This window comes from Sarcophilus harrisii, chromosome 3 (assembly GCF_902635505.1).
Source record: "Sarcophilus harrisii chromosome 3, mSarHar1.11, whole genome shotgun sequence".
NCBI lineage: Eukaryota > Metazoa > Chordata > Mammalia > Dasyuromorphia > Dasyuridae > Sarcophilus > Sarcophilus harrisii.
The window spans coordinates 379141251-379161516 of record NC_045428.1 but is presented as its reverse complement, the minus strand read 5'-3'; the positions used below and the strand labels follow the sequence as shown (position 1 = coordinate 379161516).

General features: G+C 34.1%; 1 pseudogene; it reads right to left on the bottom strand.

Annotated features, from left to right (window-relative positions):
* Window positions 1-10744: 10744 nt before the first annotated feature.
* Window positions 10745-20266, bottom strand: part of LOC100913863 — a 42942-nt pseudogene continuing 33420 nt past the window's right edge.

Here is a 20266-nt window from a genome sequence, read left to right as displayed (position 1 = left end):
GTCTCTTTTTCACTCAGCACATCTTCCACTTATCTGTTAAAGGGAACTTTATAAAGTATAGATCTGACTATGCCATTCACCATTCAGTAAACTCTAGTGGCTCCTTCCCAAGATCAAATATAAAAGGTTCTGGCTTTTACAGGTCTTTACAACCTAGCTCCTTCTTACCTTTCCAATGTTTTTACATTTTACTTCCCACGACATTGTTTGTGATCCAGCTACATTGATCTTATTTGCTGTAACTCACACATGACACTCCATCTCTCGCCTCCATACTTTTGTGTCCCCTGTGCATAGAATGCTCTCCCTCCTTAACTCTGCCTCCTGGCTTCTCTGATTTTTTTCAAGTCAGCTTAAATTCCACCTTCTAAAGAAGTCTTCCATCTCTGTTCTGGTTTGACCTCTTCCCTCATTGCTAGGGTCTTCCTTCTGAGATTATCTCTCATTAATACTTGTGTGTGTGTGTGTGTGTGTGTGTGTGTGTGTGTGTGTGTATTCAAACTTGTTTGCATATTACTTTTTCACAGAGCTCTTTGAGAACAAAGATCATGTTTTTGCCTTTCTTTGTATCACCAGTTCATAGCATAGTGCTTACTAAATGCTTGTTGATTGATAGTCTATAGAAACATTCATTGCAAATTAAATAGCAAAAGTATGTATTGTCTCTCCTATTAGAATGTAAACTCCTTGAGGGCAGAAATTGTTTTTGCTTTTACTTTGCATTCCTACTGCTTAGTAGTAAATGCTTAATAAATGCTTATTGATTAAAGTTGAACATAAAAATAAAAGATGTATGATTCTCATACCTAGCCCTACCACAAGCATAGGTTGTAGGGTTGGCTTCACAATGAACACTATCAGAAGTTAGAGAATGAAAATCATTTAAAATTTTTAAATGGATATATAATTATGATAGAATACTCTTGTGCTATAAGAAATGATGAACAGAATGCTTTCAGAAAAACTTCAGACTACATAGACTAATACAGAGTGAGGAGAGCAGAACCAGGAGAACATTGTACACAATTACGGCAATATTGTATGATGATCAGCTGGGAAGGATGTGGTTATTTTCTGCAGTATAATAGTGCAAAAAATTCTGAAGGATTTATGATGATATCATCTCAGTGAAGACTGATGAAGTCTTGAAAAATACTTTTTAAACTTTATTTTTCTTGGGGTTTTTTGTGTATTTTTTATGCAACATGGCTAATATGCAAATGTTTTGCATGACTGCACATGTATAAGCTATATCAATTTATTTACCTTTTCAAGGAAGGAGGAGGAGAGGAGAGAAAGAATTTTGAACTCAAAAATAAAAAAAATTAAAATGTTTTATATGTAATTAAGAAAACAGTTTTAAAAGGCAAAAAAATTAAGTGGTTGCCATAACAAGAGAAAAACAGAAGTAAAAAAAAAAATTAAAGACATAAAAATGGGATGAAAAGGGGAAAATGTTGATTTTAAAGAAGTAAAGGTAACATATGAGTTATGAAAATAAATGCCATGAGATTTAAAGATGTAAAAGGGAAATTGAAGGTTAAGGGAAGAAGAAAAAAATGAACCTAAAGAAAACATATATTAGAAAACTGGGTACGACTAGAAAAAAATTAGTACCTAGTGCTAATTTTTCTACCCAATAATTCTGTGGGCTCTCATCGACAAGCTGTCTAATTCTGTTTGAGGTTGGCAAGTAAGAACATTTTTATAACTCATGGAAGGCAGGTAAGAACATTTTTATGAATCCATGGAACACAGGTAAAATATTAATCAGTAGTAGACATATATGCCTGCCACTGGAGAAAGAAGAGTCAAATTTGATTTACAGCTGAAAAGGATCTTTAAGATCATGGAGTTCATTTTTATAGATGATAAAACTGAGGCCACATGAAGTAAGTGACTTAACTAAGAAAAGAATAAAAGACTTTTTAATTTGAGTATGATATGTTTATATCATGTACAATTATAATTAATGTACAATCAATTTAATGTTTGTTAAAAGTATAAATACTTTTTCAAGTAAAATATTTAAAAATCAAATATTATGGATATAAAAGCACTCAAAATTATATAAACATGAAATTATGTATAGAAAAAACCATCTTTAAGTAATTAAATATAGGTTGTAGAATATATTTTCTTTTGAATTTTAATTTTTAATTGAACATCTTATTTTTCAGTTCCATTATTTAAGAGTATCATTTTTTCTTTTGATTATAGGGAAGGAAGTCAGTACAGACATGGTAAGCCATAATTTTAAATAAATTTTCAGATGATTTATTTTTAAATAATTGTTGATACATTATCTGTGATCCTAAGTTCTTAGGTTAGTGATTGAATTCTAAAGTAATTATCATATAATAATATTTATATTTAAAGACATGTAGTTCTTATAAAATACTAAAATTCATAGTGGTGTTTTATATTAAAATAGATTAAATTTCTCAGAAATTAAACTACTTTGTGTGCAACTGCCAGATGTTGAGGATGTTGTGAGGCTAGATAAGATAAGAGCTGTGCTTTTAGAATTACACAGTTGGCTCTAATTCAGTGATCCTATTTTAGATAGAATCAATAAAGAGCCTTAGGGATAGTCATTGGTCATTACAATTTGAGAGAATTGTCTGTCACTGATAAAGGAAGCAAAGTGGACACAAGAAAACTAGTATTTTGGCCCAAAGCACAAAGCTTGATCAAGGGAATATGGAGTGAGTTGATAGTGGAAGTAGGTTCTGAATGAGAGTGACTAACTGAGCCATTTGGTGCTAGGACAGATGTAAAACTAATGAGGCCTGAGGCCTGGTTATTCCATTAAACCATGGCCTGAGAAATTGTGTGCTGGAGTAAGATCTGTATATACTCCCTCTTCCTCTGAAGCACATATACCTGCAAGAAGAAAATAATAAAAATTTAATAATTCCATCTTGTACAACATATAATAGTATATTTAACTTTGATATAGTACTTTGAGGTTCACAAAGCACTTTGAAAGAATGTTAGTGAAATGAATAGTAATTGCCTAACTTCAAATAAGTACATTTTGAATGTGTCCATTTTCTATGCATTAGTAATTTTGAAATAAATTAAAATATTTTCTTGACTTAAAAGTTAATATAAAAAGAAATCATCATAGTCTAATATTTTTCTTTCCATACTTCTTCTACTTAAGTTCAGTTAAGTTTTCACTTCTTTTCAAATTGTTCACAAAGAAGTACAAAATAATCCCCTATCCATCGCTATAGTAGTTAGAAATGCATCTTTTCTTTTCATGTATAAATCTCATGTACAATCTTATAAAATGTAATTATATCATCAGTTATAAACTTAATTTTTTCAGCCTCACTATCTCTGCCTTTATCAAAGCACTCTGCCTCTGTCACAGAAAGAGATAGAAGTAACTTGATGTATTAAATTTAGGAATTATAGTAATTTTTCAGAAGAAAGTACTCTAAAATTTGTGGAAACAGACAAATCTCTTAGTATCCCAGTTTTTCTATCTATTAATTTGGAAAAAAAACAACCATTGTAAATAATAGACAGCAATTTCTTATATAATTTAATGGGTTTTCTGTTATAAGAATAAATGCATACTTATAAAGCACTAAAAAGCATGTAAAATTTGATGACTAAATTTTTTTACTTATATTAATAGCATGTTTATATTCATGTTTCCTTTTTATTTTTTTCAACATGGCTTTCTTTAGACTTACATTCCATAGTACTTTAAATATTCTACAGATTTTGAAGGCCCAGATTGCCTTTAGTAACTAAAAGAAAACTAGTTTCATTTTGTCTTTTCATTGTTTAATATTCTTGTAGTATGGTAGTCCTATAAAGACTTTCTTTTTTAGTTTCTTAGTCTACTTGATCAAATATGTAGACTAGTACCTTCTTAATATAAAAGAAAAGTTCATAACAATAAAGGTCCAAGTAGCATCATGTATAACATTTTAAAAACAAATTACCTAAATAGTACTTTGTGATTGTTCAAGGACAGTTTCACATAGTAGAAAAGGTAGTTGTGCCATCCCTGTCATTTTCTTTAATCCATTTAATTTTATTCTTTGGTTACAGAATGACAAAGGCATATTTTAAAAATATCCCTGAATTTGAAGAAAGTGTATTGGACTATTATCAGGATCTTGGGGCACTGTGGGGTTTGTGGGGGAAACAGGAATGAGGGAAGGAGTATCATGTATATATCTGGAGTCTGTAAAAGAAAGCAAGTACCTGAAGATCCCTGGCCTTATTTGTAAGTATTAGGAATTAGCTTCAGGGCCAGTTTTGGTGATTGATAATTAAGAGATTAGCTGCCTGGAAATTTTGACTGAAGAAACTGAATTTGGAAGCTCCAGCAATTGTGGTAAGAGGATTTTTAGCTTTTATACTGAAGCAAGTTTGGAATATGAAATTTGAGATTTGAATGCCAAGATCATTTTGGTTGTATATGGAAAATTAAGAGAGAGTGAGACTCTTTAGCTCTGAACTCTAGAATTCTGGTTATATGTCGTGGAGTTAAGTTTGAAAAAGATTCTATGCAGAAGTAGTTGTGACTGATGTACTCTTTTACTTCTTGTTCATCATTTGTGACTCTTTGTGACCCTATGGTGATCTGTATAGTACATATAGTACATGGGGTTTTTGTGGCAAAGATATTGGAGTGGTTTGCCATTTCCTTCTCTGGTGGATTAAGGCAAACAGAAGTTAAGTGACTTGCCCAAGATCACACAGCTGTAAGTGTCTGAGGTCAAATTTGAGCTCAGGTCTTCCTTACTCCTTACTTCCTTACTCAAGGCCCAGTGTAATATTCATTGAGCCACTTAGGCTCAATTTTTCTTAACAAGCTTCCCCTCGTCTTTTGGTATGCAATAGATACCAGCAAAATGAACTATTTTTTTTAAAGACTAAAATTAGATTCTTTCTCCTATAGTATATTTTATTTATATTTAATCTTCTGAACTACATTGTAGGGCTTTATAATTTCACAGACAATTGTATAACTACTATTATCTGTTCAGGAAGAAGTTGCTCTGATTATTAGTGAAAGAGGAAAGTAAACTTGGGGGGGGGGGGGAAGACCTTTAGGGCTTCTGGCCAAAGCAGATAGAGCCGTTATTTACATTCCCTCTGAGATAATCAAGAGGGAGGGAGGGAGGAAGGGAAGGAGGGACGGAGGGAGGAAGGAAGGAAGGAGGGAAAGGGAAGGAAAGGGAAGGAAGGGAGGAAGGAAAGGGAAGGCAGGGAGGAAGGAAAGGGAAGGCAGGGAGGAAGGAAGGAAGGGAGGGAGGGAGGGAAGGAAGAAAGGAAAGGGAGGGAGGGAGGGAGGGAGAGAGGGAGGGAAGGAGGGAGGGAGGGAGGGAGGGAGGGACGGAGGGAGGGAGGGACGGAGGGAGGGAGGGAGGGAGGAAGGGAAGGAGGGACGGAGGGAGGAAGGAAGGAAGGAGGGAAAGGGAAGGAAAGGGAAGGAAGGGAGGAAGGAAAGGGAAGGCAGGGAGGAAGGAAAGGGAAGGCAGGGAGGAAGGAAGGAAGGGAGGGAGAGAAGGAAGGAAGAAAGGAAGGGAGGGAGGGAGGGAGGGAGAGAGGGAAGAGAAGGAGGGAAGGAGAGAGGAAGAAAGGAAGAAAGGAAGGAAAGTTTGTTTTTGACTAGGTAAAAAAGGCTATTCTTTGCCTCATTTCTAATCTCTCACCATGTCCACGATAATCTCCAGTCATCCTCATCTATATCTGACCACTGAACCAAGATAACTTCTAAGGAGAAAGTGAGACTGGTGACTTCTCCCTCACTCAAATCCTATTCACTTGAATGTCTTGGTATCACCTCCCGATGTCATGGTCATTTTCAAGAACAAAGAATAAACAAGTCACCTATGGCATAGTGTATTGAGATGGTGTGTGTCATTTATGATAATAGCTCTCATTTATAATGATTTGCTATTTATAAATTCCTCATAACAATTTGGTAAAATGGATAAAAGGTAGAAAGAAAAGGGGACATAATAATAGATTGATTCTTTGTAACTGACCAGTTGTTGTCTAATTCTTTGTGACCTCATTTGGGATTTTCTGAAAGTTGCTGGAAATTTGCCATTTCTTTCTCTAGTTCCTTTTGCAGACAAGGAAACTGCAACAAATAGGGTTAATCAACATGCCCAGCTTTTAGGAGCTGGAGGTTGGATTTGAACTCAGGTCTTCTTGCTTCCAGGGCTACTGAGCCACCTAGTTCCCCAGTATTTGATTTTTATTCATCCTAGAATTTCATCAGTCATCACAATGATCCATTACTTAGGTGGTAACCCAGATACTAATGCCTGTCCACTTATCTGTGAAATTATGAAGTCCTACAATATAAGCTAGAAACTGTTTCTACTTTTATGGCAATATGATATCATTAGAAAGTACTCAGGAATTACATCAACTAATTTCATATAAGACCAAAGTGTTCATGTGCCATCTGATTTAGGAAAAAATAAAGGAACAATATGATTGTCAGTTTTACAGTTCTTCCAAGGCTATATCAAGCTTATTATTTTCAATTACTTTGATCAATCTTAACTTAAATCCCTAATTTAACTTTTAACTGATCCTTTTATCACTGTATAAATAATCTAATACTGAAAGATTCTTCTATTTGTGTTTTTCCCTTCCTAAATTATTTTTGGTTTTCTTAGAATTAGTATCTTCTCTCACAAAATGATAAGAAATAAAACTAAATGCATTAAATACATATATCTAGATCTATCCAGCATGAAAAGATGTAATTAAGAATTCTGTGCCCAGAATAAATATCACAAATTATACCTGAGCCAACAAACTCGAAGTTTTAAGTTGAAGGAAAGAGGAAATGCTTCAGGTGGGATAGTTCCCTATTAAAAGGAGCAGAGTACTTGGGCCAGTGGGGAGAAGGAAAGTATGGTTAGAGAAATAGAGCAGGGCAGGAAAGGAAAAAAGTTTACTTTAGCCCACCATTTGGTAGATTTCTAATTATTCTTGCTAACTAGGTGCTAAGCTCTGTTTCTAGGCTGTTGAAGGACTGTAAGTGGTCTATATTTGTCGCCCTGGGACAAAGCCTTGGTTGCTTCACCCTTGTCATGGCTTTGTTAGTATACATTTAATTCAGAAGTTATGAGCACTCAGTTTTTATGTTGAGGTTGTAACAATCCTCTCATAAAACCTAATTTAAACAATAAAATATTCTGAATAAACTAGAGATTGAGCTTAGTGTCTATACAAATATGTTTGCACTATAATTTTATGGAGGATTTGAATCATTTCATTGGTTTGTTCATAGAATTTGTTCATAGGAACATAGTCTTGTACAGATGTGTATTGAATTGAGATTCAGTATAAGAAAGATGACGATCTCTTTGGATTATACAGATTTTCACATTTGTAAAGTGCTTGGACAGTCTAGATGTATAAATTACTTTTTGGTTATAGTTTTATATTCTAAGGATCAGGTTTATGAAAAAAGATTAGTATTATAAATCAAAATGCATGCAGTCACTGAATGGCTGCCTGGAATATAAGGAAACTTAGAAACTACTTTTCTCTTTCCTAGTACTTCCTTCCCCCCAACCCCATTTTCTTCCCTTTTCTAGATTGAGTCCTAGGAGCTTTTGCCAATTCATTTATCTAGTCCTTAAAATTCAGTTTACCCTAAAACTGTCCAGTTTGACAGGACTAGTAGAGGGAAGAATGATATTAGGATAATACCATTTAGTCATGGATTAATTAGAATTTAGATGCTGACCTAACAGCTAAATTACTGATTCCTCATTTATTTCTATTGTAAAATAAGTTGAGGTAATTTACAAAGGCATTTTTGGAATATAGCTCATTCATATGTTGGAACACTGCATGGTTAAACATGTTTCTTATCTATGGTTTTTTGATCACATGAATTAGTTTCCAGTTTATATATATGAAGGTAAGTATGTTTAGGCAATCATATGAATTCCTGGAGCAGAATTAGAGATTTTTCTCTTTAAAAGTAAAGGGATCTTTGTGAGTTTGAAGACTTTTTTTTTTCATTTCCCTAGAACATTTTCAGTTCTATTATCTTCTTTCAGTACTGTGATATTGTTAATATTTCAAAGTTCATCCAAAAGTAGAATATTACTCCCTAAATAAAGTAGAGCACTTATGAAATGCATTGCATTTTATTTAGAAATATTAGAAAGGAGGACATCTAATATATGATTCTGTTTCTTGGCCTCTGAAAAATAATTTTAATAAGACTTTTAGTATGTTCTATACAAGATTCTTAACTAGCAATCTTTGTACCTTGAGTAAATGGCAGGAAACATGACCTCAAATGAACTTTTCAAGAAAAATTTAGTGTAGTAGATGTTAGAGGAGAGATTGTGGAATGCTATCAGCTGCTGAGGACATCAAGTTAGGTAAAAGTTCACCTGGAATTCTACCACCAAATGTAGAAAGACACTGTCATCCTATTTTAACTAATTAATCATACTTGTTACTAAGTAGAGGTGGTCTATAGAAGTGGTTTAAAAGTGCTTTAAGGAAAGCGTTCTTGTTGCCTCCCTTTGGTTATAGCTCTTTACCCTCTCAAAAAAAATTTAGACTCTGCTTTTATATGTAAAAATAAGCTTTAACTGTAGAAATAATGAAAGCAATTGTTGAGTTCATTAATATTAGTACTTTGTGTAATGTTAGGAAAATCAAAATAATTTTTGCATCCTTTGATGTAAAATTTTCTTCAAATGTAAAGAAATTTGTGCCTACTCTCAATGTATTTATATGTGAATTTGTGAAAGAAAATTTTATTGTAGCTAATTTCCTACATATCTTTATTTTAGGAAAAGAAAAGAAAGCGACTGGAACGCTTTGGACTCCTTTGATATTCCCCTTAACCTTCTCTCCCCAAGTTTTATATATCAGAAGTAAACATAGTAATGGTGGCCAAAATGCTTCTATGTTTCAATTAAGATATTAAAATATTTAGTGACGCTCTTTTTTTGTCCTTGATTTTTTTGCACTCGTATTTTTTGTAGCATCACCTCTGTATCTTTTAATATCTTTTTTCCTAGATTTATTAGATGATTTTAAAATTGGAATGAAATCAGTTCTGCTCACCCATGTTGGTTTTAAATTGTTACTTTTGTATCTTAATGTATTCATTTATTCAGCACAAGTTTGCATTTATATGATCATTTACAATCTTTACTTAACTTTAATGCTTTGTGTATGTAATTATTAAGAATTTATTCATGGATATATTATGTCTTCTGTTAATGGCCTTGAATTAAATACACATGGTTACAGATTATCTGGAGTACTTGTCAAAGTAAATATTCAATTTCAAGCTTGATTATCATTCATTGCTTAACCAAACATAGTGATATTAGTACCATGAATTTGATACAGTGTTTCTTCATAATTTTGATGCTTTTCTGTAGTAAATTTGATATAGAACAGTTGCTTAAGAAAAACTGCTCAATTGTGGGACCATTTTATGGAACACATCTGGGATAATTAGTTCAGGATGTATACTATTTAAGAACAGAGGTTTTTCAATAATCTGGAAGAAAGCATGTTCCAGATCTGTTTTTCTTAATGAATAGACTAACCTCATATTATTCAATTCTTTAAGGTATTAGTTGTGCTAAGAATATAATTTTGAAATATATTAAAAGGAAATGAGGACTAAGTTTTATTTAAGATGCCAAATAAGCAGTTTACACCTGTTAGTATGTTTCGTTTAGAACAGCTGTGTCTTTTATTATCAGTAAACAGATGCAGAAAGTAATGGAATGTTTTAAAGCAATATGTTAATCCTGTTCTCCACTTCTGAACTGTCTCACAATATAGTGATTAAATATTAACTATTGCAGCTGTTACTTACAATTATAGAATTTCTTAGTTAATTTCTTGTTCCTAAGCACAAATGTTTCAATGTTTGAAGTCCTAATTTTAATTCCCATCTTCCAAGTGTTTGTCAATTTATTTTTTAAATTTAATTTTTAAATGAATTCTTTAAAGTGAGATCATTTAGGTATTTCAATAAATTATGTGTATATGTATACATTTATACATATAGGTATATAGGTATCTTTGCATGTCTGTATATATGTATATATATATATATATTTAGTTTTCTTGACCTATGCAGAAAGATACCATACATCAGAAACATAATTCTTTAAGCAGTTTACACCTGTTAGAAAAAAAAAAATTAAAAAGTGAGGATGGTGAGATTTAGGGTTTGGATTTTTTGGCAGCATCTTTATACTTCTTTAAAATTTTTCATATCTTAAATGCTTTATGCAGATAGGTATATGAATTACTCAAATATGCTTTTGCTCATTCAGTTTATCAACAGGGTATATACATAGCACTGTGATTTTTAAAATAGATACAGAATTTAACAGAAAAATATTTGGGAGTCAGCCTCAAGTCAAATATCAATCCCTTTTGAAATGTAATTAACTTTATTGACATATTTTAATATATTTGAATGTAGAGAAAGATATCCTCATTTAAAGAACTTGGAAAGAAAACCATTAGCATTTTTTCCACAAAAATATTTATTTTAAAAAGTATAATCACAAATAGCGTTACCTTAGCCTTTGGGGAAAAGAACAGGATTAGGTTCATAGTTTATCTTAGTTCCCATAATGCATAGTTCCAGTTTCAAATCCAAAGCCCCATTTGAGATCAAGAACCAAGCACCTTAGTTTCTCAGGTCTTATATATTATGCTAGTTGACTCGTGCAAGCATGGCTCAAACTCCCAGGTCCTTGGGATTTACTTGAAATTGAGAAGTGCAAACAACGCAGAACAAAATGATCCAGACCATTTTCTCTAGGGCTGTTATCTCTAAAGACACCCCAAATTCTCCAGTGCTACTTACTGCTGCCCTGCTACCGCCAAGCAAACCAAATTGAATTGCAAACTCACCTGTCACAAAAACGGACAAGTAAGCTTAGAGATATAGCAAAGGATATCATTAGATGTAGATTTTAGTCGCAAGTATTCTCATCCTATGAAGTTGTAAGATATTTTGCTTTTGCAAAAGGCAAATAGCACAGGTATGTTAAATGTAAAAAGAACAATATACACATTTTTATTAGACATTAGCAATTTAGTGATTCCAACTTTCTTATAGCAAATTTAATACCAGCATTTGTATAAGACTCAATAATATAGAATAGTATCAGTGTATCAAACCTTATGTTCAATTCAGTAATATAAAGTTTGCACAATTACAATTATACAATCAAGCAAGCAACAAATGAAAAATTTGGAAAATTACACCAATGGAATTGATTTGGGAAAGAATGCTCACGAAAATAAATTGTACATTTGCAACCTAAATTCTATCCCCCCTCCCAATTCCTTCAAGGACTTGTATTAAAAATGCAAGGGCATTTTTAAGAATAAAGTCTTATGCAGAGAATCTTTCCAGAGGTCCCATCAAAAGTAAATTTCATGCCTGACAATACCTGACTTGTAACATAGTCGATTCTGGTCCCCATTACCTGAAGGCCAGGTAGATTGTATCTCACTTCTTTCCCCAACATTCTCTGGCACCTGTAAGAAGACTGGAGTGTCTAAACTTTCTGCAAATGGCTTCATCTCCTATCAATAATATTTCTCCCAAGCATAGAGTGTTCTCCTGTAGTACAGTTTTTTTTTAGCTACTAACAGATTATTTTCTACACAGAAATATTTATTTCAAAAGATACAATCACAAACATACAAACTTACTCCTGCAACATAAGAGATAAAACCTTCACAGCTCAGTTCTACTAGAATACTGTTCTAGTTTGAAATCCAAAATTCCCAAATTGAGGCTGAGATACTTTGGCTTCTCAGGGCTTCCATGGCAAGCAAGCTGGCTATACCATCCTGTCTACAATCCTGACTCCAAGGTTGTTGTGACTCAAACTCCTGCATCCCACAAGGATCACTTCTGGCACCTGAAACTGAGAAGAACAAATAAGACAGAACACAAATAAACACCCTGTCCCCTCCAGAGTCATTTTTTGAACTGGAGTAAAAGAGAACCAGGAGAAAGAAAGATCTTTCCCTCTTACTCATTCAGTTCAGGGTGGCCTCACTGTAAGAGAAAAAGGCTTTTCCACCTCTGGATGCAGCATAGTAGAGTAGCTAAAAAAGAGGGTAGCAGAAATTGGATAGTGGAAACCATTAGTATTATAGTTTTTTTATGTTAATAGGAGAGCCACAGATGAGACCTACCAAATATCAGCTTAATTCTTTTCTTTTTTAATGTTACCAATACCTTCTTCTGTCTTTTGCTTTGAATTTGTATGTTTAGGTTGAGGCATGATATTGATATATTGATATTTCTTAATTAAAAGCATACATTCTTCACTGGATCTATGCCAAAATATTAGATGCAGAACTGACCATAGATTTTCCTGACTCCAAGGCCAGCTTTCCATTATATAACACTGCCTTTCAATCAGAAAAAAATGATTAAAAAGTCATTTTGATAGCAGAGTCTATAAAATCACAGCAAGTACTTCAAAGTTTCCTAAATGAAACTTGTTTCATTTTGTTTTCTTCTTTCTGTTCATTTGTACTCCATCTTTAATGCCTCTAATGCCTAATGCACTAATATTCAGCAGCCTAGACAACAGATATCATAATCTTGGCAACATATATTCATGATGAATATATGGCATATTTTTTCCTATTATGACATATTTGGTGAGGTTGTTGAATATTTTATTTGTTTATTTTTGCTCGTTTGTTTTTGGTAGTTGTAGAGTTCTACAAGGAATCAATAAAATCAGCATAATGTCATCAACAAATAGTATGTTTGGAACTTTACCATCTATATGAAATCCATCTTCATTTTGGACATCATGTAGAACATTTTTCATGAAACTGACTAATACCTTTAGCAAATTATGTCCCCCTGCATCACCATTTGGTGATGATAGCAAAGTTCTTTGTGCTTGTTTGTCTCTATCAGGAAACTTACGTGATCTTATCATATACATCAAAGACATCTTCTTAGAAGAGAGCCCTTAAAGTCTTTTTTTTTTTTTTTTTTTGCTTCATTGCTATTATTTATCTGTTTATGTGTTTGTTTACTTACATAAGCAATAAACAAATCAAGATCTATTTAATTCTCTGTGAGGCTCAATGATAACATATCTTTTGTATATGTTACAAAAATCTTTTGTAAACTTTAAAATGCTTTGTAAATGACTGGGTCAACTTGGAGTTGCTCCTTTCTCAAATTGTTGATGGTTGTAGTGGTTTTGATTTTGTATTATTTAGAACTCAAAGTCAATTATGTGACAAGGAAGGTGAAGTCTGTTATGATGAATCATTTATTAAAGCCTACCTGATTCCTTTCTTACATTTTCATCAAGTATATTGTCAAAGCAGGAATACCCAAACTCATAAGTTTTAAAAAGATGAGAAAGTAGAAATGTGGGAGAATTGTATTTATATCTTTTCTGTTGTGTGGCAGCTGGATGGTACAGTGGATTGAACATGGAGTCTGGAGTCAAGAAAATTCATCTTTATTAGTTCAAAACTGGCTTCAGATATCTCCTACCTGTGTTACCCTGGACAAGACTCTTGTTTGCCTCATTTTTCCTCACCTGTAAAATAAGCTAGAGAAGGAAATTGCAATCACTCTATGATTCTTGTCAAGAAAATCTCAAAAGGGATCAGAAAGAGTTGGACAAAACTGAAAATAATTAAACAACAAATTTTGTTCTTTTGAAATGTTAATTTGAGATTTTGAAAGTCAGTCTCTAAATGCCTATGTAATTTTAGAATTTCAATAATTCCGGATGCTGACAATAAAAGACAAAAATGAAACAATTCACATTCTCAGTGATCTTATATTTTATTAAGGAAGACACCATGTGCATCTCATATGTATAATTTTTGGACATGGCCAGTGTTAAGGACTATGCCTAAGTGTGAAGGAGAGGGTCAGTTCTTTGGAAAGCCCCCATAGGTGTGAATCATAACACACTTGAAGGAATTGCAAATCAGCCTTTACTGATGCAGATGTTGCTTGTGAATTGGGAATGAAATAAATTGGAGGCTAGAGCGAAGAGGAGAGAGGTCAGAGATCGAATGCAACTGCCTCTCAATCTCCTTGTATCCTCTCACATAAAGGGATCTATTCTGCTGGTCAGAAGTAGATCCCCAGCAGCCACTAGCAGGTGACTCTCATAACATAACAAATGGCACCATAACAGGCACACAAGAAATACAAGAAACAAAGAAGCAGCAGCACTCAACTATTCATGAGTAGGATCCTCCCAGGAGAGTTCCTTCAGTAACCCATAGGGAAGGAAAGGGAAAAGGGACCTGGTAAGACTTTTTCAATTGGGGTAATTAAATGAACCAACACATCAAAGAGCCGATTCAGGAAACTTATGAGGAGCTTATGAAAAGTACATACTCTGACTATAGTCCTATTTGTCCATTTATCAGAAAGTTTTCCTCCATGACATCTCACAAGATTCAATACATGCTATAGTGTCTCACCCTGCAACCATCCCAAGGAATAAGATGGAAAAGACTTTGATGGTGCTGTTTGCATTCCTTAGCATTCGGGCTCAGATAAAAGCCAATGCATAAACTTACTGTCCATGCTATTGGGGAAAAATAATTGTGTTCCCATAAAACAAAAAACCGGAGAATTGTTAAGGACCATGCCAAAGTGTGAAGGGGCAGGTCAGTTCTCTGGAAAGCTCTCATAGGTGTGAATCATAACACACTTAAAGGAATTACAAATCAGCCTTTACCAATGTAGATGTTGCTTGTGAATTGGGAATGAAATAAATTGGAGGCAAGAGGAGAGAAGTCAGAGAATGCAATTGCCTCTCAGTCTCCTTAAATTGTTGTCATCTTTTCACATGAAGAGATCTATTCTGCTGGTCAGAAGTAGATCCGCAACAGCCACTAGCAGGTGACTCCCGTAACACAACAGGCTAGTGTGAAGATTTGTTTTGTTTAACTATGTCTATCTGTTACAAGAGTTATTTCTTTTTCCTTTTTGTTCCAGTATAGGAGGTAAAAGGGGGGAAAACTGCTTGTTAATTGGAGAAGTAGGAAAAATGTTAATATATAGAAAATAAATATAAAAGTGGTATTAGGAAGAGGGAAACTCAGCTATGAAGAGGCCAAGAAAAGCTTCATCTGGGGGTAATTTGAACTGAGTTTTGAAAGAAGTTAAGGGATTCTCTGAGTTTGAGAGGAGAAAAGAGTAGATTCATGATATAGAAAATAACTAGTGGTCAATTGTCATGTGTGTCATGTGTGAGGGATAGTGAGAAGATCAGTTTGTAATGAGGCATATACACTATATACATTATACAACAATGTATAATGAGACTAAGAAAGTAAGTTGAAGTCAGACTTTGGAGAGCATTAATTAAAAGAGGGATAACACAAAAAAATACACTGATGAAGAAACAATTTTTCTACCTGAACTAGCTTTCACATTCTGGGTTCTTTATATTTTTTATTCTGAATTTAAACACCAAAAAGAGCATTTCCATACACATAACAAAAATAACAACTAACATTATAGCACTTACCATGTAGCAGTCACTGTGCTTTATAAATATCTCATTTGATCCTCACAACAATCCTAAAAATAGATGCTATTATTATCCTCTTTTTACAGATGATGAAACAGGTTAAATAACTTGTCCAGCAAGGGTCACACACCCTTATGAACTCACTTATGAACTCAATATGGTGATTCTTCCTGACTCCAGACCCAGCACAATATACTGTGCCACCTAATTGCTTCCAGAAAGAAGACTTTTTATGAAACTGTGAATGTCTGTTTCACAGTTTGTTTTTAAGTGTAGAATACCATACCTCCAAAACTGCCCTGCTTGTCAAGTTTCTTTTTGAACTTCTGTCCACCTAAAAAATTTCAGTTGTTTGGGGTTTTCTTTCTTTTGTTTGTTTTGCATCAATCCCCCTTATGTCATACCCATTAATCAAGAGGAAGAAAGGGGGAGAAAGACCTTGCAACAAATAAGTATAGTCAATCAGAACTAATCCACTCAGTGACCAAGTCCCAAAAGACATATCTCTGTATCTTATGTCTGTCATTTTCAGGAGATGGATAAAATGGTTCATCTTAAGTCCCTTGGAGATATTAGTCTATTCCTTTGGTCTTTCAAAGTTTTTTGGCAATGTTGTCCTTATGTAAATGTTCTTCTGAAAGTTTTTTGGCAATGCTGTCCTTATGTAAATTGTTCTTCTGAAAGTTTTTTGGCAATGCTGTCCTTATGTAAATTGTTCTTCTGATTCTTTTCACTTCACCTAGAATCTATTCATACTACCTAGGATTCTCTGCAATTGTCGTTGGTCATTTCTTATGTTACAACAATAATCTATTTTACAGTCATATACTATAATTTATTTGTTCAGCATTCTCTAGTTGTCTAAAAAGGAATCCAAAATTCCCTTAAATTCTAATCCTCTCCCTTCCCTTCCACTTCAGGATCAGGAAGTTACTTTTGCTTATTGCTATTCCCTTCTTGGTATCATCCTCCCTTTTTATAATGCCATCTCTATCTTCACTTGTTTTTTATTGAGTTTAATGTCTTTCTACATCAAAGTGTTTTATATATATTTTCAACCTACCTTTGTCCATTTTAGATGAGTAAAGTTCATCTAATGACCACTACTTTTCCTCCATATTTGTATGTTATTCTCAATACCCCAATTATGAAAAAATCACCCTCTTTTTTCTCCTTCCCATAATAGTGTATTTCTCTTTTACCTTTATATCTTTTATATCTCTTAAAGTCTTCAGAATAGAATCTCTCTAGGACCTTTCTTTTTCATATTTGTATTGTTTTTCAGTCATATCCGATTCTTTGTGACCCTATTTGGAGTTTTCTTGGCAAAGATAGTGGGATGGTTTGCCATTTCCCTCTCCAGATCAGTGAAGAAATTCAGTCAAACAGGCTTAAGCCTTTTTGCCCAGGGTAGTATAATTTATAAGTGTCTAAACCCAGATTTGAATTCAGGAAGATATCTTCCTAATGCCAAACCCAATGCTCTATCCATTGTGCCACCTACTTAACCTTTTATTATTATTTTTGCTCAATAAATTTAAAAGACATTAGGGTTCTGAAAAGCTATTTGTTTCTTCTCTATCACTACATTATAACTCCTTAAAATTGCTCAAACATTTTTTTTCTAGATTTCTCATGAATACTGTTTATATTTCAAAACACCTCAGCTGTGATTTTTTTCATCAGAAATGCTTGAAAGTTCTCCATTAAAGGTCCATTTTTTATATAATATTTGTCAGCTCTACAGGATATTTTTGCATATAGGCCTACATCTTTTTTGTTTTTTTGGAATATTGTAATCAATTAAGTTTCAATTCAATAAACATTTATCTAGCGCCTATATATGCCAGACACTGTGCTAAGTGTCAGATATACAAAAAGAGGCAGAAGATAGTCCCTTCCTTCCAGGAAGTACAATAAGTAGGGACACAGCATGCAAATAAAGATATATGAAACAAGCTATATACAGAATTAGTAAGAAATAATTAAACTATATTATAAAGTGTTAGGGAAGGCTTCCTGTAGAAGATAGAATTTTAGTTGGGACTTAAAGGAATCCCGGAAGGTCAGTAGCCTACTGGAGGAAGAAGGATATTTCAGATGTGGAAGACAATCGGAGAAAATGCCCAGAATTAAGAAATGGAATGAATGATTCACTTTTGGAACAGACAGAAGAGGCCAGTATTTATGGATTAAAGAATATATATTGAGGAATGAGATAACTAAAAAGCTAGAAGGGAGTTAGGTTATGAAGAATTTTGAAGAGTATAGCATTTTTTTCTCCTTGGAGATAATAGAGAGTAGAGTTTATTTAGTTGGGAGGTGGGGTATGTTTTAAGAAAATAACTTTAGTAACTGAATAGAGAATAGATTGAGGTGAGATGAGGTTTAGAGCAGGGAGACTAACCAGAAAGCTGTTGGAATAATCCAAGCATGAGGTATTGAGGACCTGCACTCTTAATGGTAACAGTGCTAGGGGAAAAGAGAGGAGATATTCAAGAGGTGTTAAGATAAATTCAGCAGGCCTTGGCAACAGCTTGGATGGGGAGCGATGTTTAGTAAGAGATAATGAGAAATCCAAGATAACTCCTTGGTTGATAATCTAAGGATCTGGAAAGATGAAGTTGCCCTCTCCAGTAAGAGGAAAGATAGTGAAGGTGGGGAGGAAGGATTTGGGAAAAAAAGATGAGTTTTGCTTTGACTTACTAAGTTTAAAATGTATACTGGACATCTATTTTGAGATGTTTGAAAGGCAGAGATGCAAGGTTGGAGATCAGAGTGTTTGAGGGAAGAAAGGTAGATTTGAGTATCATCAGCATAGAGATTAGATCTATAGGAGCTGATGTCACTCACAGAGTGAAGTTATATAGAAGAAGAAAAGAGGACCTCAGATAGAACCCTGAAGGACATGTATGATTAGAATGGGTGATCTGGAGAGAAGAATCTTGAAATAGAAACAGAGAAGAAATGATCAGATGTGTAGAAAAGAACCTGGAGATAATGGTCAAAACTAGAAGGGGAAGGGGAGAGAGGAGAGAGAGAGGGAGGGAGAGAGGAGATGAGGGAAGAAGGAGGGAGAGAGAAACATCATCAGTATCAAAAGCTGTGGGGAGTCGAGAATAAGGATTGAGAAAAGACCTTTGGATCTAGCAACTAAGATCATTAGTAACTTTAGAGAAAGTAGTTTTGTTGGAGCAAGGTTGTAAGTCAGATTTTAAAGGTTTAAGAAAATAAGAGAAAAGAAAGTGAAAGAATATATTATAGGTAGCCTTTTTGAGGAGTTTAGTTACATAGGGCAGAAGAGATATAAGGCAATATTTTATAGAGATGGAAGGATCAAGTGAGGGTTTTTTCAAGTCAGGGAAGACATAGACATATTTATAGACAGTAGGAAATAAAGTTAACGGAGAGGGAGAGATTAAAAATAAGTGAAAAAGTGGGAATGATAGAAGGGGCAAGAAAATGGGCTGGAATAGGATCACTTGAAGAGTGATTTATCTGAGTATTGGGAAAGAAAAGGGAAAAAGAGGGATTTCACAGTGAATATTTTTGCCTATAAAATAATGAAGAAATTTTTTTCAGCTGAGAGAGTAGGTTCAGGGGAAGTCATAAGAGATTTTAGGAGAAAAGAAAAGATTTGGAATAACAGTTGTGGTGAATATAGAGAGATATAGTAGGATTGTCTAGCAATACCAAGAACCCAATTGAAATTGTATAAGTGAAATTTGTAGTGGACATAGCCAAAACATTTTTATGATTTTCTTCACCTTTGTGCAGCAATGTGTGTATAGGTATGAAGCAATAAATTTTAGGAGTAATCCAAGCCTGAGACATGACTGGGCATAATTGGTGATATGATAATAGGGCTAGGGATTCAAGAGGTGAGGACAGTATAGAATTGAATATATTCACAAGGGAGCCAACATAGGGAGAAACGGAAAAATTGGAAGATACAAGGGAGATGGTCTGGGAGAGAATTGAAGGGTCGAGAGATTGGAGGTCACAGTGCAGATGAAAGCAAGTTTATTTAAAGAAAGGGAGAGGGAGAGGTAAATAATAGATTGTTGGATAATGAAATTTCAGTATTCTTGTACATGAGGGATACTTTTGTGGATATGATCATCTTTATGTGTGGCTGAGGTACATTGGAGGTGAGTAGGTTGAAGAACTAAAAGATTAGGATATTTGAGGAAGAATTAATATATGCTTAAAGAAGAGCAGGATATTTGGGCCTAAAGTTGAAGAGATGATTGCTTTTCTTTACAGTTGAGGTTTTCCTACATCCCAGTTGGGTGATTGGATTAGCAGCAGGATGTTTTTTTGGGGGCAGATGGAAAATACCTAACCTAGTTCCTTTTCCTTAGGAGATATCCCTAGCTCTGGAGAAAATGGAATGTTTAGGGCTAATGCATTCCTGGTCTGAGAGTCTTCTCACTTGAGGTGGCTGGCTTTGAGACAGCAAAAAATGGTAGTCAGGTTACTGCCTGTTGCCATGCCTTACAGCTTTCAAGGTTGTCATACTGGCACTTTCTCAGAGAAGCTGTCTAACACAGAGCCTTGAAGATGATTCATTTTCTAGCCTTGAAGATGATCCATTTTCTGATAGTGATGGTTCTCTTGCTAAAGAGGCTTCCTTTCCTACTGATCTCAGGTTTCTGGCAGATTATTTGTGCAATTTTTTATGGAAAATGTCATTATAA